Source organism: Plecotus auritus, assembly GCF_963455305.1.
Source record: "Plecotus auritus genome assembly, chromosome: 2".
NCBI classification, from domain to species: Eukaryota; Metazoa; Chordata; class Mammalia; order Chiroptera; family Vespertilionidae; genus Plecotus; species Plecotus auritus.
This window is the reverse complement of record NC_137771.1, coordinates 82326763-82335459: the sequence shown is the minus strand read 5'-3', so window position 1 is coordinate 82335459 and position 8697 is coordinate 82326763. Positions and strand designations below refer to the sequence as shown.

Sequence of the window (8697 nt, the reverse complement as noted above, 5' to 3'; positions counted from 1 at the left end):
TAGACATCATCCCCCATTACAACTGTTCAGATATCTAGCCTTGTAATATTTGTAATATTAACTAGTAGTTTTACATTCATTCTTATTTGTTTTCATTTGTTCCTACAAAGTGTGGGGGTTAAGTGCATAAACTCAAGGTAGACTGTTGAATCCAAAATCCCACTACAATGTTGCTTTGTGATCTTGGGCAAATGGCTAAACCACTCTATGCCCATTTCTTCATTTATGAAGTGCAGACGAGAACAGTGCCCACCTCATAAGGCTGGTGAGTTAATACAGATAAAATGCTTAGAGCAGAGCTTGGCACAGATACGTGCTCAGTAAGTCTTCGCTATGGCTATTACTCTGCTTGCTCAGAGTACTGCATTCTCAGCACCTACAATGTATGAATCAACCGCTGGCAAAATTACCATGGATAACTTTCCACTTGTCAGTCCTTGAAATAAAATACAAACTCCCATGGTACACTGGGAACATGCTCTTCAGGTCTTCTGCCTCCTGAGAAGGTGTGTTTGTGAAGGCACACCATCATTATCCTTTCCTCTCGGGGCCAGGGAAAGCTCCAAAAAAGAACTTGTGTTCACTGGGTGTTTTCTATTTGCCAGTAAAAGACATGCCAATATGGTGAAGGGGGCTAAGGGAAGACAGTGCAGGGGCAATAATCTGATCTCAGTTGTCCCAGGAGCCATGTGGATGGAGCAGGCTTCACAGAGACCTGGGGCCCAGCATTTCGGGCACAACTTGGAATCCAGAGACACACTTTCTCCATGCCCCAGCAGGAACACTGCTTAAGAAAGAGGGTCTATTTGGATTCATTGGTTTCCATCCAATGCACCCCTTTGGGAGAACTGTCCACCAAGCCAGTGCAGATGGTTAACCTCCTGCGTGTCAGGCTGATACACAGGTGCATTTGGGCCCCAGGAGCAGAATCTGGAAGGGGATCGGGAAAGCCTGGATTCCCTCTGATACTTGTATAAGCTTATGGACTATGAATTTTGAAGCCCTAAGTCCACCTACTTTCTGTCAAGATTCTAGCAAAGCCCCTTCATATAAACAAGTTTAAAAGTTTTATGCTATATAATGAAAGGCAGAGGAATAGTAGAGCCATTCCAATGACGAGCCCCCTTTTCTAAGTGTCTACCATATCATTTAGCATATCATTAGCTCTTGGTACAGCCCTGGCTGATTGCATTTTCAATGGAATCCAGGGAAACAAAATCAATGGAGAGGAGGAGGTTCAGATGCAAGAGTAGGGGCCTAAGATGGAATAAGACAAGAACATTGTTGACTTTGACAAGGCAGGGGAAATTAATTCAAATGAAATCTAAAGAGGAGATGAGAGACGAGGGGAGAGGAGGGGAGGGGAGGGGAGGGGAGGGGAGGGGAGGGGAGGGGAGGGGAGGGGAGGGGAGGGGATGAGTTTTGAGAAAAGTTGAATGCATAGATGTTAACATGACATCAGTGGATCTTGTACAGCAGCTGAGATGATCTGCTAAGGAGAAAGGCGGATTTGGATTGGAATCTCAAGGAGAACTGAAAGAATGAGAGGATTATTTTTATTTTATTTTATTTTTATTTTTTTGCCTCGTATCTCTTTCCAATCCTAGACAGAACCACCAAATTAGCCATTGTTATCATGATTCTGCTCCAAAACTGTTAATAGTCGCCCACTGCCTACCCCCTAGGGTTCAAACACCTTAGGCTCAGATTGAAGGCATCCACCATCTGGGATGTATCCTTCTTTCCCAGATTGGCTCCCACAACTCTCCATTCCAGCTAAACTCATTGACTGTCCTTCATACATGCCCCATCCTTTGTCACCTCCCCTGTTTTTGTCCCTGCTGCTCCTTTCATCTTGTGCGTCCTTCCTTCACCATCCACTCTTACTGTTTTATTTCTGCTTGAAAGCTCAACTCTCATTTCCACTGGGATGCATTCTCTGACTCCCCCATATTAGAAGCAACCTCCCTCTTTTCTGCACACCCACATAACTTTGTTCATACTTCTCTTAGGACACTTCTTTGCAGTCTTTCTTACACTGTGTTTATTTTTATATTCTCCTCATTTTCCTACTATATTATAAACCTAAGGGCAGGATTTTTGCATCATTCACCTACATACTCCATAAATCTTATACTCCCATGCAAAATATACTTAGCTAAAGGAAGTGTTCTATTAATATTTGTTGAAGTTAATGCTAAGGGGAAAAACTCATATTAGACTGAATATTTGGAAGTTTCCTGTAAACCTGCACAAATTGGTCTTATGGACATATGGCTGGAACATAAGTGTTCTAAATACAAATACATCATTCACTCACTCATTCATTCTTTCATTCACTCATTATTCAGTATAAATGTATTGAGTACCTACCAAATGTGAGGCATGTGCATAATAAGGATGGCATTGGTTCTGGATATATGCAAAGAAGCACTCCTCATCACCACTGTTAGCCAAGAGCAATGTGTAATAGAAGTGACCTTCATTTAAGTTGTGTCCTATGGTGTTAGAATGAGCCTTGTAATGCACAGAACCAACTTAGATGCCATTTTAACATCAACACAGAATATTGGCTTTTTAGACATTCATCTTTGTGTTTGTTTGGAAATATTGCTTTAAAAAGTATCAATTATACCCTCCCCCTTTTCTCTCTTGCCTGTAATTATTTTCCTGGCATTTATTCAACAAAGAGCTTCAAGTCCACTTCTGCAGATTGAAATAAACTGATGAAAATTGAAAAATCAATGTTTTCCTTCCAATGATTTGGATAAAAAAGTAAAAAAGCTTCCAATTTTGTAATTATAATCAATATATAATGGGACAATGGCCACAAATACACACTTAAAAATAGATTGGTTTGGTGAACATTTGTTTTTAAATAATCAGGTACATTTTTTTTAGCTTTTAAAGATGCTGTATGTAAAATACATTTTAAAATGTTTCAAAATATGACTGCATCTCAACTTGATGTCTACCTAAAGCGTTAGGTGTCCACGCCCTCTCCTGCCAGGGTCTTGATCCATGTACCGGGGTTGTGGGACACACAGGCCTGCCTCTGGCTTCCTAAGGACCCATCATTTATCTGCACAAGACTTATGAGGTCCACTGTTTCGGTGGCTTCTTCAGCTAGCAGCGTCCTGGATCTTTCAGACTTGTTTGCAATGCTGCCTGATGCGGTGACTTCATTGCTTTCACAGCCTGGCGCTTGGCAGGCTGTCTCCCCTCCTCTCCTTCCCCATCTCCCTCTCTTTTCTCCCACGGCCCATCTGCCCCTCCTTCCCTCCATCCCCCTCTCCGCTCTGCTCCCCTTTATTTCCACTCCCCACCCGCGTGGCTTTGCTCTCCCTCTCTCTCCCCCTGGACTTGTCTGTATTTGGAGCTCCCGGAAGCCGCCGGCGACTCTCCCCGGGAGCAGCGTGACTGACACCGACTCCCATTCAGGGGGAGGAGGAGGGGAGGAGGGCTGACGGGAGGAGGTTGCGAGTGGCGGACCACGGATTTGGCATCGCGGGGACAAGACCCCAGGACACCCAAGCAGGTAATCCTGGAGTGGCTGGGCGCGGCCTCGGCCAGGAGGGCCATGGGTGCAGGTGCCGGGGGCGCTCGGAAGTTGCGCTGAATGGGTGGGATAAGAGGGGCCGGGACGCGAGGAAGAGAGGCGGTGTGGGCGCCAGTGGGGGCAGGACGCCGGGGACCCGGGGCGGGGTCGCGGGCGGGAGCCAGACCGGACGCTCCAGGGCCCTGCGCGGGGCGCGGACGCGAGCGGCCGCCCCATCTGGGTCAGCGCAGCCGCGCACCCCGCCCCCGCCGCCGTCCTGCTCGGGGCGCCCGGGCCGCTCTCAGGGCGGGTGCGGGCTGGGAGCGGGCTTGCGGCGGGGCGGGCGGCGGGGGCGGCCTTGCGCGCCAGGCTCGTCAAACTTTGCGGGTGTCCGCCCGCTGGGCTCTGAGCCTCACGGGGGTACGGGTTAGGGAGGGCTGGGGCTGTCTTTGGGCTGGATCTGACCGCAGCCATCTCGATCAGAAAGTGCCGGGGAAAACACGACCTGGCTTCTCTGCTGAACCTGACCTGAGGCGAGGAGTCACCTTTAAAAATGCAAAGGCAACGGGGGCATTGAGGGACAGCTTGGAAAAGGGCGCCTCACAGCTGGGTCTCTAGCCACTTTGGGGAGAGGGTTGTTCATGCAGTCGCGCTATTACCACTTTTTCGGCTGAAATCACATATGCGGGGATGGCCTTTCCTTTATTCTCATCATAAATAACAGGCTGCAAGCTTTAGCAATATTTGAATTGATGCATTATTTACAATACAGGTGACTGCATGTACGATGTTGATTAGGTCCAAACGGCCAAAGCGGAAGGAGATGAACACTTAGCAAAAAGATCGAGAACCGGTGGGAAAGCAGAAGTATGGGACACATGCACCTTAGTGTTCCAGAGTTGTTTTCAGAGCGCTATTTCTTTACTGTGAATAGCCATTTCTTTTAATTTAAGGACCATGCCTTAGAATTCTGGGGTGAAATATCTAAGCCCACTTAATGTAAGATTACAACAGCCGAGTGATCTTCGGGGAAATTGTTCTTATAGTGACTAGGGTCTAGTTAGACTGTAAGCCTCTTGAGGGCAAGGGTGGCTTTTGGTAGTTCTTATAGCACCAAGCAGTATCTGATTCAGGGCATGTAATGAGCAGACATAAAAGTTTATTAAACGAATGAACTCAATAGCTTGAGTGTGGCTGGATCATGACTTCTTGAAATTGCATATTTTGCAAGGAAGGACCCCAAATCTAAAAATTCTTTTATATATATATATATTTTATTGATATTTTACAGAGAGGAAAGGAGAGGGATAGAAAGCTAGAAACATCGATGAGAGAGAAACATCGATCAGCTTCCTCCTGCACACTCCCCTCTGGGGATGTGCCCGCAACCAAGGTACATGCCCTTGACCGGAATCGAACCTGGGACCCTTCAGTCCGCAGGCCGACGCTCTATCCACTGAGCCAAACCGGTTTCGGCAAATCTAAAAATTCTTTTTTTTTTTTTCCCAGTTTTATTTTTTTTATTTATTTTTTTAAAATAAATCTTTATTCAGATTATTACAATTATTTCTCCTTTTCCCCCCATAGCTCCCCTCCACCCCTTTCCCACCCCACCTTCTGCCCTTACCTCCCCCCCACTGTCCTCATCCATAAGTGTATGATTTTTGTCCATTCTCTTCATGAACCCCCCATACCCCTTTCCCCCTGAGAATTATCAGTCCACTCCCTTTCTGTGCCCCTGATTCTATTATATTCACCAGATTATTCTGCTCCTCAGGTTTTTAATTCACTTGATTTTTAGGTTCACTTGTTGATAGATATGTATTTGTTGTTCATAATTTTCCTCTTTACTTTTTTCTTCTTCCTCTTCTTTAAGAATACCTTTCAGCATTTCATATAATACTGGTTTGGTGGTGATGAACTCCTTCAGCTTTTTCTTATCTGTGAAGCTCTTTATCTGCCCTTCAATTCTGAATGATAGCTTTGCTGGGTAGAGTAATCTTGGTTGTAGGTTCTTGCTATTCATCACATTGAAAATTTCTTGCCACTCCCGTCTGGCCTGCATAGTTTCTGTTGAAAAGTCAGCTGACAGTCGTATGGGTGCTCCCTTGTAGGTAATTAACTGTTTTTCTCTTGCTGCTTTTAATATTCTCTCTTTGTCTTTTGCTCTTGGCATTTTAATTATAATGTGTCTTGGTGTGGTCCTCTTTGGATTCCTTTTGTTTGGGGTTCTGTGGGCTTCCTGGACTTGTAAGTCTATTTCTTTCACCAGGTGGGGGAAGTTTTCGGTCATTATTTCTTCAAATAGGTTTTCAGTATCTTGCTCTCTCTCTTCTTCTGGCACCCCCATAATTCTGATGTTGCTACGCTTGAAGTTGTCCCAGAGTCTTCTTACATTATCTTCAACTTTTTGGATTTTTTTTTTGCTTTTTGCTTTTTCGGTTGAGTGTTTTTTGCTTCTTTGTATTTCACTTCTTTGACTTGATTCTTGTGTTCCTCTATTCTGTTTCTGGGTCTCTGTATAATATTTTTTATTTCAGTCAGTGTATGTTTAATTTCTAGTTGGTCCTTTTTCATATCTTCGAGGGTCTCGTTATATTTATCGGCCTTTTCTAGGATATTCTTAAAAAGTCTTATAACGGTGGTTTTGAATTCTATATCCAGTCGTTTGTTTTCCTCCATTTCTTTCATTTGTGATCTGATTCTTTGACCCCGCATTTTCACTGATTCCCTGAGTTGGTAAGGTAGATATTTGTGCTAGGTTTCCAATATGGCCCAGTGGGTCTGCTTCCCCAGTTAACCTGAGGTGGACACTCTTGGTGCACCCCTTTGTGGACTGTGTGTACAGCCTTGTTGTAATTAAGTCTTTATTGTTGTTGGTATCACTGGGAAGAATTGACCCTCCGGGTCAGTTGGCTGTAAGGATCAGCTGTGTCTATGCTGGGAGAAGCCCGGTGTTGGAGACAGCCCTATAGGATTAGACTTGCCAAACTGCAATAGCCTCTGTGCTCAGCTTGGATGGGGTGGAGCCTCAGTCTTGGCTTCCTGTCAGCCCCGCCCCTGCGCGCACGTGCGCTTTCAGTCCTCCGCCTTCTCCAGCTCGAGTCTCCGCCTGAGAGTCCAGACTCCCCCCACAAGAGCGTGGGTCCCCAGGGGCTCGCCTGGAACTGGGGTTCACTGCAATCAGAACTGGGGCTCAGTGCAGTCAGAATCCTCTGACTCCCCTCCACTAGGGAAAGCCTGTGGCAACCCCTGCAGCCTTTGTGCACACCGGCGTGTGCGCGCGTGCGCACTTTCAGTCCTCCGCCTTTCCCAGCTCCCGAGTCTCCGCCCGAGAGTCCAGACTCCCCCGTAAGAGCGTGGGTCCCCAGGGGTTCGCCCGGAACTGGGGTTCAGTGCAGTCAGAACTGGGATTCAGTGCGGTCGGAGGCTTCCTTCCCCCTTCCGCCAGAGGAAGTCAGCCAGGCTCTCAGCCGCCCTTCCTCTCTGCGCGCACAAAGCCCCTTTGCCGTACCTCCAATTCTCTGTGAGCTTTTCTCCTTCCTTCTAGTTGTAGAATTTTCACTCAGCCTGCTTTCCTGTGGTTCTGGATGGTGTCCGTTCTGTCTTTTAGTTGTAGTTTTGAAATTGTTGTGAGGGAGCAGTTTAGGTGTTTACCTATGCCGCCATCTTGGTTTTCCTCGCAAATCTAAAAATTCTTAATGAAATCAGAATCAAGGTGTCATATAAATATTTATCAAAATAAAGATAAAAAGAAATTGACTATGAGGAATCATGAAGGTGGCCATCAAGTTGGTCTTGGCTAGCAGGAAAACGTTTTTGCAGCTCATTGTTGAGTGAGAAGTCAATTTGTCAATAAGAGTGTGAGTTTTGGTAAACTTTTTTAGTAGAGGACTCAATGGTAGACTTTGCTGGCCACATGGTCTCTTTAGTATAATTACTCAACTGTGCCACTGTAGTTGAAAGCAGCCATAGGCAATACGGAAAGGAATGGTATGGTTGCATTTCGTTTTATTTATGGACACTGAAATTTGAAGTTCATGTAGTATTCACCAGTCTTCTTTTCCCCATGCATTTAAAAATGTAAAAATCATCCTTAGCTTGGGAGAGGAGGGGGGGGGGGAAGAAAAATAGGAGGGGAGGGAGAGTTTTGTTCTGTTGGTAGTAGTTTGCTACTCCCACCTACCATGTGACAGAGTTTGGAGAGGAACCTTTTGAAAGGATTGATGAACCAGATTCTTCTAGTGCCTCAGTCATACCTAGGAGTTAAGTTAAATGTCTTCAAGAGTAGCATTAACTTATTTTGGGAATTACAGTGTTTTGTTTTGTCTTGAATATTACCTAACAGACATCTTTATGCATAAGGTTCCGTCTTTAATTCATTAATTATGTAATATTTCATACATAAAAATAATATTTAAGTTTATGTAAGCTATAAACATTACATTCAAATGACCACCTGTTATCCCATCACTCAGCTTTAAAACTAGGACTTAAGAACTAGATAATTGTAAAAAATAACTTCCAAAATGGAAGAAAATATTTTAAAATCCTGTATCTGATAAGGAATTTGTATCCAAAATATATAGAGAGCTCTTACAGCTCAATAATCAAAAGATAAATAACCCAAAATAAAAATGGTCAAAGGATCTGAATGGGCATTTCTCCAAAGAAGTGACCAATAAGCACCTGAACAGATGCTCAGCATCCTCATTCATCAGCAAAGTGCCAATCAAATCACAGTGAGATACCACTTCGCACCCATTAAGATGACTACATTCAAAAAGTCAGATAATGACAGTTGGTGAGGATGTGGAGGAATTGGAAGCCTTATACACTGCTGGTGGGAATATCAAATGGTGTGACTGCTTTGGAAAAAAATTTAAACAGAGTTACCATATAATAAAACAATTTCTTTCCAAGTATATATATCCAAGAGAAATGGAAGCATATGTCCAGGTAAATCCTATATACAAATGTATATAGCAGCATTATTCATAATAACCAAAATGTGGAAACAACCCAAATGTTCATCAGCTAATGAATAGATAAATAAAATGTGGTTATATCCACACAATGGGATATTATTTGCCCATAAAAAGGAATGGGGTGCTGATACATGCTACAATGTGTATGAACCTTGAAAACATTATCCAAAG

The 8697-nt window shown here is 44.4% G+C and overlaps 1 protein-coding gene across 1 annotated transcript in view; it reads left to right on the top strand.

Moving 5' to 3' along the window:
• The first annotated feature begins 3104 nt into the window (after positions 1-3104).
• CAP2 (cyclase associated actin cytoskeleton regulatory protein 2) overlaps positions 3105-8697 on the top strand; it is a 150456-nt gene continuing 144863 nt past the window's right edge. The window contains exon 1 of the mRNA XM_080654089.1: positions 3105-3538. The gene's annotated coding sequence lies outside the window, so the exon portion shown is untranslated. The remainder of the gene's footprint in view (positions 3539-8697) is intronic.